Raw genomic sequence first — 16,308 nt, 5'->3', positions numbered from 1 at the left:
ATCTGGAGTCCCTGAAAACTTGGATTAAAATGTTATTGTGAAAAAACGGGTTATGTCACTAAATTGATGTTTAGACGAGACTTGACGAGAGCTACGCAAAGTGGGAAACCATTCAAAAGAGATCTAGATACAAGTGTTGAGTACAGTTATTTGTTGCGAGCATCTGATAGCGACAAAGAAACTAATAGGCTGAAGATGCATCAAGGTGTCGCAGGCGATAGATGAGGATATCGCGAAATACCACATCCATCCTCCCCACGTCCGCCTTCATCTCTACCTCACACACCTCCACCTCCACCTCTGTTATTCAGTATGGTGAACACTATGAAGATGCCTATATTCAAGGATATGGGGACAGAAGACCCTGATCAATTTTGGTTTGTGGTAGATGATGTGTGGAAGTCAGAGCAGATAATGGATGACGATCTGAAGAAAGAATAACTGGTCACAACATTTCAAGATAGGGCGCTGAGTTGGTATATTAAGTACAATACGACTAATCCAACTGTGTTATTAAAAGACACAAAAGGTGCACTGAATAATGAATTCATGAAGCCTAAGTCTCAAGCCCAATTTATGACTGAGATTAAGGAAATTAAGAAGAAGGTAAATGAATCTGCATAAGATTTTGACTAACAGTTGAAATGTTTGCTACAACAGGCTAATTTACAAATGTCGGATGAGCAACATAAGGATTGGTATATTGCTTTGTTGTTACCTCATTTAAGATTACCATTGTCAAAGCAAAAAGTTGGATCGTAGGTTGAAGAACTAGAAATGAGTATGAAGTTTGAGACTTCACCTATTCAAGATACAAATCTCGGAGTGCAGTAGATTCAATCGTAGTTAGCTAGCTTGCGTATGGAGTTGCCGGATATCAAAGAATCGAAAGAGGTCCAAAATGAGACCACTATGAAGTATGGTGCTTAAAGTGTAAAGTGCACGGTCATGACAAGGATCATTTCCCTATATATCAGAACTATCTAATTGGGGGAGGTCTTATTCCCCTGAATCTAGAAAATACCACGGAATCATGTAACTATGTAGTGTCATGGTGCGTAATCTACCAAATAATAGGAAAACACTCGACAAACAACTGTTATTTGTTACATATGTTTGTACAGACTCCCCAAATACTATTTTGCAGTTTTCGTAACTCTATAGTCCATGATGAGCGCAATTGCCGAAGCTATGAGTTAATGATGGACAAAACCCTGACATATAGGGTACAAGTTGAGACACGTTCTCAGTAGCATCAAGGTGCACCTACAGTGTGTAGAGGATTCTAGGGATGAGGAAAAGGATGAGGGAGAGGAACCGGAAGAGGTCGCAAATAGATCATTTGTTACAATTGTGGGGAACCAGGCCACCTCACGCGAGATTTTTAGATCTCAACACATCCCTCTTGTTAATATTGTCGACAGTTTGCCCACGTCATAGAGGATTGTCGTATACTCATCACAAATATGCACAAAAGGAAGAACCAACAACCCACTCAGAACATCCAAATCATGAGGTTAGAACCATGCGAGGATGGGTCCAACATTAATATAGTTATGCGAAGCGGTATAGCTACTCGTTGTTAGAAAATTATATATTATAGAGCAATGGAACACATAAAATATATTGTAGAAATATAAACACAGAAAACACATAAAACAAGAGAGACACAAATATACGTGGTCCATCCAATTTGGGCTATGTCCACGAAGAAATAGTCAGTCCTTCCTTTTATATTATCTAGCTAACTGAAGAGATACAACCTACAGCAGATCCGTTGTAATTCCCTCTTTGCTCTCACACAATACCCTCTCTCTTTCTCACTTAGAATATAGATATACATAGACGCAAAACAATTCCCTCATATATAGCGAGGGGTTTCCTGCTAGGGCAAAAGACCTTAAATTAAACATAACTTCTACTGTCAGATCTCCCCCTAATTAACAGCCCAGATTGACTACGAAATTACAACATTTTACAATGCAATTTTACATCTATTTTTAGCTTCGGGGGCGTTGCCCCCAAACCCCTACTTGTGGGGGGGCTCCCAAAGATTGCAGCCCCCCTTGGACCCCTCTTGCAGCGCAAATATTATGGGTGGTGTTTCCGCCACATTAATAATTGGGGTCCAGTGTGGTGATACCTCTGAATAAAGAAGATAATCATGCTCCACACCTAACACCTTAGAAGATAAAGATATAGGAAAAAAACCATAAGAAAATATATGGGTGTGCAAGGCTGCTGAAAACGGTGTTGAGTTTGAATTGCATAAGGCAAAGGAAGCTTTTCTGGAGGCAAGAAAGAGAGTTTTAGATTTAGAAGCTTCCATGTCATCAAAGACTCGGAGTACACGAACGAAGAAGCCTGAAGAGGTCATTGCTGTAGAGGAAACAGATCATTCACTGTTGACATCCTTCCTATAGGATTGCATGAATCTCATAAGGGACCAAAAAGCAGTGGAGGGAGTGCAAGGGTTAATAGACAACTGCGTTGGGAAGGGTAAGTCGCTTCCTAAACAACGCGTAGTGCATAAAGTAGACAAAGTTCAGAAAAGGACTGGTCTAGAGATGATATTGACTGCACAAATCAGAGAATTTGAAATGGACCAGGCTATCCTACATTTGGGATTTGATGTGAATGTTTTGCCTAAAAATACATAGGAAAGAATGGGAAAGTGGATGCTACAATGGTCCTTAATTCAGCTTCAAATGGTGAACCAACAAAAGGTTATTCCTATGGGATGCTTACATGGAGTAACTGTAGACATTGAAGGGGCGCGTGCTATAGTTCATTTAAAGGTAATCGAAATAGTGGTTGATAGTAATCCCTACTATGTGCTGCTTGGGATTGATTGGGCATTTGATATGAAAGCGGTAATCAACCTGAAGAAGCATAGTATGTCATTTGAGAGGAAGGAAATGAGAGTCATTGTTCCATTAGATCGAGCCAAGGGTGCGAGCTAGTTTGAGCTAGTCTGGGATTACTATGAGGAGGGTGATATTGAGCAAATCTATAAGCTTACTACGTGGAATGAGGATTGGATGAACCCTATGGTGGATGGCAGAATTACTTGGGAAAATGACAGCTCATGCAACTCAGATTAAGATGAGGAGCTCAAGCATTGGCAAAATAGATTGCATGAAGTGTCGATGCTATGATGTAACAGACTTACTAAATCACTCCAGTTCATATCTACAGAGGTAAAAAATTTACCATATTATGATTACTTATATGATGTAAATTTGTTTCTTGATAAACTTAAAAGGGATGTACCGAAGGAACACCGGTTCTAGGCATTGGACATTGCGCTGAGAGCTATGCCTACTAGATGGTGGGGTACACATAAGAACAATTTTACAGATTGGTAGGAGTACCAAAGCATGATGAAGATGCATTTTGGATATGCCAATACCCACATTGCTAAAAAATATACAGGGAAGGATGATCTGTGCAAAAATTTGGCTCGTTGGTCGAAAGCATGGGGAGAGGAACCACTGCCTGAATGGGTGCATATATTCTGCCACACTTTGGATACTATTATGATGAGTTGGCATTTAGAAATAGAGCTATGACATGAAACCATAGAGTTGGAATTTCTGACGAAAATATTTCTGTTAATATTCAGTTTTGAGGCAACCTCCCCTCTAATTTCTCGGTATGCTAAAAAATTATTCTTTGGCCATGTCATAATAAAGCCAATCGATATTTCATGTGCCATTGGTTATCTTGCAGTTCATTCATGAAACAAATGACTGCATTTCAATTAGCATGCCAGTCTTCTTCCAACTACACCAGAAGAAACGTTACATGAAATAACTGAGTTTCTAAGGTGTCAAAGTGTGGGGGAATATCCATATGTCTATGAGTGAGACTTCTATTATGAGAAGCTACCTTCCACAACTCCACTTCCTTCGTTTTATCCTCCACCATCTCTATGTCCTCCCCTCTATGCTCTGCATCTACCACCTTTGTCCAATTCCTGTCCTTACTATGCCACTTTGCCTATGTATACTTGAGAATTCAAAGGCTCCCTTAGCCTTCGACCTGAACTATAACAACACGATGGAATCCTATAATTCCACTAGAACCTAGTCCCCTGCAACATAGCTCCCACAAATACAAATCATAGCCCCCCACAGTCAAAGTGACTGATGCAGGAACATGTGACTTGGACGGAAAAATCTTCAAACTTATTCCAAAAATCCAAAAAAAATATACAGGCAAAGGAGTGGGGTCCTTTAGCCAACAATTTCCATGCTTTTCTAGTTTAGGATAAGGATAAAATTTAAGAATAAGAACAAGTTGTAATAATCACTTTATGGATAAGCTGTAGTAAGCTTTATGCATAATTGCTTTAAATCGCTCAATGTAAAAGGCATGCTTTTGTAAAGGATAAAGACTGAGTAAGCTTTATCTATTATTTTAAAAAGGAAATAACGAGACTTTTTTGAGTTAGTCGATCCCAGAGACATTGTCATATTGAAAACTCTCTCTGTGCATCTGCTTTTTATGATTCTTTATCGACTGGAATGTGTATGTGGTTCTTTACTTCTGAACTTTGTTCACGGTGATTTGGCTCTGCTTTTCTGATTAATACTTGCTTTAAGTCTAATGGTGTGGGTTTTTCCATATATTGGTGTGTTTGTTCCTCTTACATGCATTGTTGATCTTCCAAGTGGAAAAATTATTTTACACAAGAAAACCCGTGTAATTACTTAGCTGAACGAAGTTCTGGACTTGAAATTTTATAAAATCTGGTTCATACCCATATCAGGTCCGAACCATTATCGCGTCAGAGTACCACAAGTGGAGCGGAAGGACCTTTGGAACTGCCAATGTCCGAAACTCTTACAGTCGGGACCTGAAACATTATAGAGCAGGATGGATAAGTTATTGGGTCTGTAAGGCTGATCGCATCGCAATCCCAGAGCGGAAGGAACCAAGCATTGGTGTATTAAAGTCGTCGATAGCGATTACCGAGAGCCACGTGTTATCGCATCGGGTAAGAGGCTATCAGAAGGGCAATAGTTAAAGCACCGAGAGTGTTAATGCGTATAGCACATTTCTTTGAAAGTCACACTGATAGTGTATGGCTGGATGTTAATATTTCCCTTGTAAATCCACCGAGTGTGTAATTCTTTGGAATTAACACTAAGGCTATTTATGAGTTGCAACAATGTTTTAAAACACCGACAATTTTATTTTGTTCCTTTGGAACAAAATCCCACGACTGTGCATTTCACGTCTAAAAACACATTTCGCTCTATTTAAAAGCAACGCTAGTATATTTCTATAATTCATATGGAATTATAGGCAGAGAAAGGGGAAAACAGGCCTATTTCTTGATTGTGCCAATAACGAGGGTTGGAATGATTAGAGGAAAAACTCATGAAGCTGTCAGTCTAACAATAGATGACTGATACACCTATTGAAGTAGAAAGAGGAATTCATCCAGAATTATAAGAAATTATAGCCATCTTTGAAAGGTTGTCTATATCGCCTGCACCTAGACCATCATTAGTGGTATTAGAGCAACCAGTTAACATTGAATTGAATCTCAAAAGCAAGAGAAGGAAAGTTACTATGGCTTACAGAGTTGGAAGAGGATGAGGACGTGGCGGAAGAGGATAGCCTGTTGCAAATTTTGAAGTGATGGAAGCTGTGCAACAGATGCAAGCTAGATTAGATACATTAACAACAGGAAGAAATATAGATGATGGAGGTTTTAGTGAGCCTGATGTTGAAGCTATAGAGGAAGAAGTTGTAGTAGTTACCCCTGAGATGAGATTCTTCTAGTTAGTGTTGAGATCCACAGCTAAGCTAAAGACCGAGGTTTCAATATATGAAGGAAGACTAAATCAAGAAGAATTGATAGACTGGATTAATGGCATGGAGAAATTCTTCGACTATGAAGAAACAAAAGATGAGAAGAAAGAAAAATTTTCTTTCACCAAGCTAAAAGGCCACACAACGCTTTGGTGGGATGGTGTGCAGGCAGAAAGAAAGAGACTTGGCAAGCAACCTATCAATAATTGGAACAGGATGGTAGTAAATCTAAGAGCTAAGCTTCTACCAAGTAATTATCAGCAAACCTTGTTCAGACAGATGTAGAATCTTAGACAGAGATCTTTGACAGTGAAAGAATACACAAAGGAATTCTACAAGGTAAGCATAAGAGCTGGAGAAGCCCAAGATACAGATGAGAAGGTGGCTAGATATGTTAATGGTCTTAGGATGGACATTCAAGATGAGATAAGTATACTGTCTCCTGAAACAGTAGAGGAAGCTTATCAGATAACACTGAAAGCTGAAGAAAAACTCATGAGGAAGCAGTCTGCAAGAGGGAGAGATACTTTCTGAGGAAGGAGAAGTCAAGATGGTAGAGGAATATCTACAGCACCTAAAGATTGAGCTAGCAATAGCTCAACCCAGCATGCACCCACTGGAGGTGATGCAAGAGGCAGAGGGAGTTTTTCTAGAGGGAGAGGAGGCAGAGGAAGAGGAAGAGAAGTAAGATGTTACAGATGTAACGAATTGCGACACAGAGCCTTTGAGTGCCCAGATAAAGCATAAACAAATAAGAGAAATCCTATTTTTGCTCAAGATGAGGGGGAACCAACAACAATAGTGACAAAAGAAGAAAATATACTAGAGAGAGGAGAATCTTTGGTAGTTAATAAAGTTTTACTCAAGCCAACAAAGGAGATAGTTGAACCATCACAAAGAAAGACTTTATTCAAAACAATGTGTAAAGTTCAAGGGAAATTTTGTCAGATGATCATTGATAGTGGCATCACTGATAATTTGGTCTCTACAGAAGTAGTGGAGAAATTGAAGCTGAAGACAATGAAACATCCAACACTTTACAAGGTGTCATGATTACAAAAGGGACATCAACTATTGGTGAATGAATAGTGTGAAGTGGAATTTCAGGTGGGCAAGTATAAAGATAAAATTGTATGTGATGTGATGCCAATGGATGTGTGCCACATATTTCTTGGAAGACCTTGCAATATGATAGAGGAGCCATATGGAAAAGGAAACACCTACAAGTTTTGAAAGGATGGTGTCAATCATATGTCGCTGCCTCTGCAAGAAGAAGATGTACCAAGAAAGAAGACTGATCAAAAAACTCTGTTACTAGGAGGAAAGGAATACTTGAAGCAGATTGAAGAGAATGAGGTAAATTTTGCTGCAATTTGCAAGCTCAAGGTAATAATGACTTCTACTAAAGTTTCTGATTTACCGATTGAAATTCAAGAAATGTTGGAGAAATATTGTGATATTATTGTTGATGATTTTCCAAATGATTTGCCACCCATAAGAAGAATTAGCCATCATACAGATTTGATTCCTGGAGCAAGTATACCTAACAAAGAAGCTTACAGAATGACTCCTATAGAAAATGAAGAGGTTAGGAAGCAAGTGCAAGAATTGCTTGACAAAGGGTTGATCACAGAAAGCTTGAGTCCTTGCGTAGTACCAACAGTGTTGAGTCCAAAGAAAGATGGAGGTTGGAGAATGTGTACAGATTCAAGAGCCATCAATAAAATCATGATCAGGTACAGATTTTGTTTACCTAGAATTTAAGATTTAATGGATTGCTTGAGTGGAGCAAAGTATTTTTCAAAACTAGATCTTAAAAGTGGGTATCATCAAATAAGGATAAGAGAAGGGGATGAATGGAAAACTCCTTTTAAGACAAATGAAGGACTGTATGAGTGGACAGTAACACCTTTTGGGTTGTCAAATGTACCAAGTACGTTTATGAGACTCATGAATGAAGTTTTAAAAAATTTTATTGGTAAATTTGTAATAGTGCATCTGGACAATATATTAGTTTACAACAGGTCTAAGGAGGAGCACATGAGGCATCTAAATTATGTCTTTCAAAGGCTACAACAGGAGAAATTATTGTTGAATTTGAAGAAGTGTTCATTCATGAAAGAAGAGCTAGTGTACTTGGGTTTTGTTATTTCTGCTAAAGGGCTAAAGATGGATCCAAATAAGATCAAGGCAATCATGGAGAGTCGCTCAACTAAAAGTGTTTTTGAGGTAAGAAGTTTTCATGGTCTTGCTAGCTTTTATAGAAAATTCATCAAGAATTTTAGTAAGATCAATGCACCTATTATTGAGACCATAAAGAAGGATAAACAACCATTTAGATGGACTGCTGAAGCATAAAAGAATTTCCAACTATTGAAGAACAAGATCACTGAAAAGCCTATTTTGGTTCTACCTGATTTTAGTAAGCCTTTCCAAGTGAAGTGTGATGCCAACGGAGAAGCTATTGGAGGTGTATTAAGTCAGGAAGACAGACAAACAACTTATTTTAGTGAAAAGTTGAATGATTCAAAAAGGAAGTATTCTTCTTATGACAAGGATTTCTATGCAATTGTGTAGTCATTGAAGAAATGGAGGCATTATCTAATGTCAAATGAGTTCATACTTTATTCAGATAACCATGCACTACACTATATTATGCAGTAGCCAAAGCTTAGCTAGAAACATGCTAAATGGGTAGAGTGTCTTCAAGGTTTCTGTTTTGTCTTGAAGCATATAAATGGCCAATCAAAAAAAGTTGCATATGCCTTAAGTAGGAGGAATGCATTATTTCAAGAGAGTCAAATCCAAGTGTTGGGTTTTGATTTTCTTAAAGAATTGTATGAAACAAATCCAAATTTTAAAGAGGCATTTGAAGCTTGTAAAAATCATTTTTTGATGGATAGCTGTAATTGGTTGGATTACTTCTTACAAGATGGACTGTTGTTTAAGAAAAATCAAGTGTGGATACTAAACTGTTCTATGAGGGAGAACTTAATGAAAGAGAAACATAGTGGAGGACTTGTAGGACATTTTGGTGTAGAGAAGACTTATGAGCAGTTAAACAGATTTTATTGCTAGCTAAAAATGAAATCTAAAGTGGAGAAGTATGTGAAAACTTGCAAAGTCTATCAATATGCGAAGGGAAGGAGCCAAAACACAGGTTTGTATATCCCATTACCAATTGCAAATAGGCCTTGGGATATGGTAATTATGGATTTATTTTTGGGCTTACCAAAGACTCAAAGAGGTAATGATTCAATTTTTGTTGTAGTGGATAGACTTTCAAAAATGACACATTTTATTCCATGTTATAAGACTAGTGATGCTTCTCACATTGCTAATTTGTTTTATAAGGAGGTTGTAAGATTGCATGGATTACCTAAGAGTATTGTCTCAGACAGGGATTCCAAATTTGCTGGACATTTCTGGAGGACACTATGGAAGAAATTGGGAACTAAATTAAGTTTTAGTTTTGCCTATCATCCACAAACTGATGAATAGATTGAAGTTGTGAACATGAGTTTGGGCAATCTTTTAAGGAGCCTTATTGTAGAACATCCAAAGCAATGGGATCAAGTGTTGGCACAAGCTGAATATGCATATAATGACTCACCTAATAGGAGTACAAGACAGAGTCCATTCCATATTGTTTATGGAATGCATCCAAGAGGAGTATCTGAGTTAAGAAACTTCGGAAAAGATGAGATGACAAGTGTAGAGGGTGAAGATTTTGCTTAAGAAATGCAAGCAATACATGAAGAAGTGAAACAACAGCTACAGGATAGCAACATCAAGTACAAAACCAGAGAAAACATGAGAAGAAGAGAGATGAACTTTGAAGTTTGAGATCTGGTTTTAGCACATCTCAGAAAGGAGAGGTTTCCAAAGAGGGAGTATAACAAATTGAAGTTCAAAAAAATTAGATCGTGCAGAGTGTTGAGGAAATTTTTTGCAAATACCTATGAGATTAAGTTACCCCCTGATGTTGGAATATCACCGATTTTTAATGTTGCATACCTATACAAGTATGAAGGTTAAACTGTAGATGATACAACACAAGATCAAGAGACCCATGAGATTAACTGGGTAAAATAACTACGCACAGCAAGGGAATTGTAGCCAAAAAGAATTCTGGACAAGAAGTTCTTTAAGAAAACAAGTGGATGAGAATACTTCTAGTATTTGGTAAAATGGAAGGATCAGCCAATAGTTGAAGCTACTTGGGTTACAAAAGACATGCTACAGAAACTGGGCAGTTCTGTAGATGAACTCATAGATAGGAGCCCATGAAGAATTTTGTCCTCATGAGTCTAATGCAGGAGCATGTGACTTGGAGGGAAAAATCTTCAAGCTTATTCCAAAAATCCAAAAAAAAACTACAGGAAAAGGAGTGGGGTCCTTTAGCCAACAATTTCCATGCTTTCCTAGTTTAGGATAAGGATAAAATTTAAGAATAAGAACAAGTTGTAATAATCGCTTTATGGATAAGTTGTAGTAAGCTTTATGCATAATTGCTTTAAATTTCTCTATGTAACAGGTAGGCTTTTGTAAATAATAAAGACTGAGTAAGCTTTATATATTATTTTAAAAAGGAAATAACGGGACTTCTCTGAGTTAGTCGATCCCGGAGACATTGTTATATTGAAAACTCTCTATGTGCATCCGATTTTTATGATTCTCTGTCAACTGGAATTTGTATGCGGTTCCTTACTTCTAAACTTTGTTAACGGTGATTCGGCTCTGTTTTTCTGATTAATACTTTCTTTAAGTCTAATGGTGTGGGCTTTTCCATATATCGGCACATCTGTTCCTCTTACATGCATTGTTGATCTTCCAAGCGGAAACTCTGTTTTACACAGTAAAACCCATGTAATTACTTAGCTGAACGAAGTTCTAGACTTAAAATTTTATAAAATCTGGTTCATACCCATATCAGGTATGAACCATTATCGCATCGTAGTACCACAAGTGGAGTGGAAGAACCTTTAGAACTGCCAAACTCCGAAACTCTGATAGTCTGGACCCGAAACATTATAGAGCAGGATGGATAAGTTATCAGGTCTGTGAGGCTTATGGCATCGCAAGCCCGGAGTAGAAGGAACCAAGCATTGGTGTATTGAAGTCACCGATAGCGATTGCCGAGAGCCACATGTTATCGCATCGGGGAAGAGGCTATCGGAAGGGCAATAGTTAATGCACCGAGAGTGTTAATGCGTATAGAACATTTCTTTGAAAGTCAGGCTGATAGTGTATGGTTGGATGTTAATATTTCCCTTGTAAATCCACCGATTGTGTAATTATTTGGAATTAACACTAAGACTATTTATGAGTCGCGACAGTGTTATTATGTTCCTTTGGAACAAAAGCCTGCGACTGTGTATTTCATGTTTTAAAATGCATTTCCCTCTATTTAAAAGAAATGCTAGTATATTTCTATAATTCCTATGGAATTATAGGTAGAGAAAGGGGAAAACATGCCTATTGGTTGATTGCGCCGATAAAGAGGCTTAGAGTGATCAGAGGAAAAACTCGTGAATCTGTCAGTCTAACAATAGATGACTGATACACCTGTTGAAGCAGAAAGAGGAATTCAGCCAGAATTAGAAGAAATTATAGCCAGCTTTGAAAGGTTGTCTATATCGCCTACACCCAGACAACGAGTGACCCCTACCAAGAGTTGCCTTCCTTGGGTACAATAATTCCACCCTAGAGAAGTGGTGTCCTTCACCCCCCACTGGCCTCATCTCTTGCTAGAAATGTGAAACACACCTGCGATTATACCAACCACCCCCAAACCCTAGAATGGAAATTTCTTATGAGGAGCTCATAACAATGGTCAAAATAAACAATTCACCCACGCTTAAGAGTGAATCTTCCTTTAGCTTCTATAAGATGAGAGTTCAAGCTCAAAAAATGTACAAATAGACAATAAGGCAACAAATTAAAAATGTTGGGATCTTCACACCCACTATACCACTGCCTCTACCCCCACGTATAGCTAGGAAGCTCCAAATGTTCAAACACACCACACATAACCCAATTTCATAACACAGAAGGCATCCACAAGCTTTAGACGTACAATTTTGACCCAAATTAAACTTATAGAATGAAATATAAGGCTTCCAACAATATAAAATAAAGTCAACGAGATACATACATACCCTAAAAATGCACTCTCCAGTCTTGACAAAGTTAAAACATAGGAGAGCACACTTAAAGGATAGGGGAAGCTTACTAGGCTATTAATTGCAAACCTCCAACTCAGATAGATCCCTTATTGGGACTGAGGTTTCCTAACACCAAAGCCTTTCATAGTTATTTACATCTCTAGGGTTCGAGACTTGTCGCTTGTATACACCAACTATTAGTACTATGTGATTTCCCTGGGCTGAAAAAGGAATTCCAAAGGTATCTAGAAACTGCTTTAGGCTAGAATGTAGCCCTTCTAACCTGAAGGGGGCTCTCTCACTGAGATTACTCAACAAATATTATACTAGGCTAGGTAATAACCTCAACAATATTTGATTTTTTAAAGGTTTGCTGATGAGAAAAGGGAGAGATCCATTGGGCATGGAGCCATGTCAAATTCGTTTTTGTCCAGCGAGATGATGGAAAAGAGAGGATTTCTCGAGAGGGGAAAGGTAGGAAACTTTGGTGGTGGTATTTAAGTCAAATTTTCTTACAGGGTGAATGTATTAAAGGTGAAATATAACACATTAGAGCATCAAACCATGGATGACTTCTAAAATGCTACTTTAAGCTGAAAACATTGATAACTTGTCAAACTAAAATAGAGCATCATTAAATATGATTTATGAATTAAAATTTTGGTTTTCCTAGCAAGAATATCAACATTAAATGGATGTAAACACACATATACCTTACAATATCAAAAGATCACAAACCCACCAAAATTCTAACTCAAGAATCCCTACAAATCACCTTCTATTTCATTCATTCACTCGCAAAGTTTTCAAAAATATAGTGCAAAAAATTATGTTTCTCTAATCTCAACCAACATAACCATTTAAAGTATTCTATTGATCTCTTTATACATCATTAAGGATTCTATATCCTACTTTATCTGGTCAAAATAATTTACCAAAACCAACATTTAACTATATACATCCAAAAACAAGTGCATACACTGAAAAATTGGAACAATTTTCCTTAAAACCAATCCAAGCCTAAAACATCACTAACTTTGAATATTGACCAATAAACATTAAAATAAACTCCTAAGATATTTTTTCACCTATCTATAGGATATAAACCACCTATATAATTTTAAGAGTTCAAAATTTGAAATGAAAAGCACTGATTGTCCAGACTCGCGGTGCATTAGGCCGTTTCGCAACAAACTGAAGTAGATTCCATGCTTTGTATGGTTGCGACCCCTTTATATAAAAATGAATAAAATGGGTATGCTTAAAATACTCATGTGATGGTTATGAACCTCCCAAATAATATTCAAAGTAGCCACATTCCTCCCTTTGACCTGTTCCCCACTTTCATAAGAACATTGTTTGCTTTTGCAACGCCTCCAAAAACCAAACATATAATGACTCATTTTTGAATATAAAGTGCATGAGACATCAAAGTGGATGTTGGAACCTTTATATAACTCCCTCATGACAGTAAAAATTCCAACTTAACTATCCCACCATTATCAAAATTTATATTAAAAGTGCAGCACGCCCCTTGCTATGTTTTTAAAGGTTTCATTAAAATTTACCTTTTCTAATCTCTTCAGCCAAAATCAAAGTTTCAAAGTTGAGTTGAGGTTTCTTGTTGGAGATCCAGTTGTGTACTAACCTATGCAAGTATTTCCAGCTTACCTTTCTCCTCTTCCTTCCAACTTCTTTAACTTCAGTGAGATTCTTCTTGACTAACCTGTGTCTTATTTTTAGACCAATTTTTGTACCTATAATTTTTTTCACTTTCCTATGTAGAGGAAAGGTCCATTTCAGTTTCTAATTAGCCTGATTAAGAACTAGTTCAATAGCTTGTACCTGTCTAAACAAAGTCAACTTGTCCCTATGATCCTTCTCTGCAAGTTTGTCTACTTCTTTCTTGTGACACTTTATGCCTAAACTCCCTATTGCCTTGTTGCAAGTATGCTATTTTTAGATGGGCCTTGTCCAATTGATCTTCTAACTCTCCAATTTTGTGGTCCCTTTCATCAAGTTCCACTTGATTCTGTGTGCTCTCTAATTCCATATCTTGAATGGGTGAATTTGGAGGACCCACAGGTAATCTCTTTGTTGCAACTCTTGTTCTTGGCACCCTTACCACATTTTCTACCTCATGGGATAAATGTAGCTTCTTATAACTTTTCTTATTAACAAAGTTTATTTTAGTCAAAGGCTTCTTGACTGAACTTCTTGTTGCAAGTGAAGCTTATTTAATCACAATCGAAAGAGTGTATTTATTAGTCTTTTGATTGTTTAAATATTTTTTTGCCCATCCTGAAGAAACCAAAAACTCCTACCATGATTTCTCCTTGTTCTCAAGCTCATGAAAAAATAAAAAGATTGGCCTCAACTTGACTTCCTTTTGTTTGAACTCGGTTAGCCATATTACATAGACTCCTAAACAGATAATAGGGAGGATACAAATATTTGTTGCTAGTAAAATGCATTAAGAGCCTAATGTGATAGTGATACAACTTATTGAATCTCCCTTCGCATGTGAAGCACCTTTTAATGACTTCCAATAGTTTTCTATGACGATATTGTAAATAACTCCTTGGAATAGCTAAATTGTGCTCTTTCCGGTGTTTTGGCTTGAGAAAATCCTTGAAATGAACCAAATGAAAATCTATTCCTTTGAACCAAACCTCTCCACTAAAAGGGATCTTAGTGGCCTCATCTATTGATTGAGCTAAGACTAGAAAAGTTAGACTTCCCACCTTTTCTTTCACAACCTCAAAACCCCTAGAAAATTCCTTTCTCGACTGCAAATGATACCCCTGAATTTTTTCACAGAATCTCATACACCCTACTTGTTCAAAAGCCATCTTGATGGCTTGATATGCATTGATGGTTGTGATATCCTATGGTTCAAAATGTACAATATCTCCCCCTTGAATTGTTTTGTCTTCTGGAGTTGGCATAGTTTCTCTTTCGCAGCAATGAATAGTTTAAGGTTATGAGCAACTCGTTTGTGCAACAATGGAGGTGTTATGGTATTTAAACCTTGTGACAATGACTTAAGATATAACCTAGCAATTACATCATGACCTAAAACTACAGAAATTATCTGGCAATCCCTATAGAACTCAAAATTTCATCGCTGTTGGCAATAATCTAAGCTAGGGACAGCCACAACACATAAGCCAAAAACAAAACTGTAAGGAAATTTCACTTTTAAAACACCTTTGGGCATAAATTTTAAGGGGAACAACTTTGTTACAATCTTAAGTCCAAGGCACCTATTACATGCAAATACTCATACAACAGAAAGGCGAATTGGTAGTGACAAAAGAGGGATATGATCCACTATGTGGAATCAGAGCAGGTTATGATAAAAATGCAACGCAGAGGAAGAAAAAACACAACAAATTTCATAAAAGTAACGACGGAAATTTTATCCCTTTTGTAGGCTTTAGATGGCTTATGCTGGCTTCTAAATGCAATTTTATAGTTCTTTCAAGACTAAAGGATAAAGATAGAGTTAATTTTTCACCTATGAAGGAATTTTGACCATTGTCATCCAAGAATTTTCATGCTTTTTGCGTAACAATATGGGCAATTTTTGCTAGAGTTCTCTCATTAAGTTGGTAACTTTGTTAGTTTTGAGTTTTTTAATAATGGTGTGTTGTCTTTCATTCAAAATATAATACAAATGTTTCTATTAATAAAGGCATTAAGTACCTAAATGATGAAATATCACGTAAAAACTATTGTAGAATTGTACAAAGCAAATTGCTATCATGCAAACTATTTTCTCAAAAAAAAAATGGAATTATGAAACTTTGTTATACCTTGAAATTATACAATCTTCGGTTCTCGCAAGGATTAGGGTTTTAAAATAACAAAATAATTTTTTTAGATTGTATATTTCATTGTGTACTAGTTAGCATATAACTTATTTCAAAATAGTTAAGGTAATAAAAATAAATTGAAGAAATACAACATGTAAATATTTTATGATAAAAAGTAATTACAAAAATATAAGAGTTATACATTTTATTATAATATATGTTAAGACAAAAATAGATTGGAAATAATAAATAATATTATGTTTATTTTAAATAAATATTTAGAATCTGCAAAATCAACTCTATATGTGTGTAGAGTTTTACCAATGATGGATTTGTTTAGCCCATACAAAAATAACATGAAAAATGAAAGTTTTAATATATTTATAACATTATAATATAACTAGAAGGGAAAGTTTTGATGTATTTATGACAATATAATATAACTATGAGAATAATATTGGGTGCTGGGGAGGTATCCAAGAATAATTCCAAGATGA

The sequence above is a fragment of the Pinus tabuliformis genome, chromosome 8, assembly GCF_031772625.1.
Source record: "Pinus tabuliformis cultivar Carrire ecotype Pingquan chromosome 8, CPIR1, whole genome shotgun sequence".
NCBI classification, from domain to species: Eukaryota; Viridiplantae; Streptophyta; class Pinopsida; order Pinales; family Pinaceae; genus Pinus; species Pinus tabuliformis.
This window is presented reverse-complemented; position numbering follows the sequence as displayed.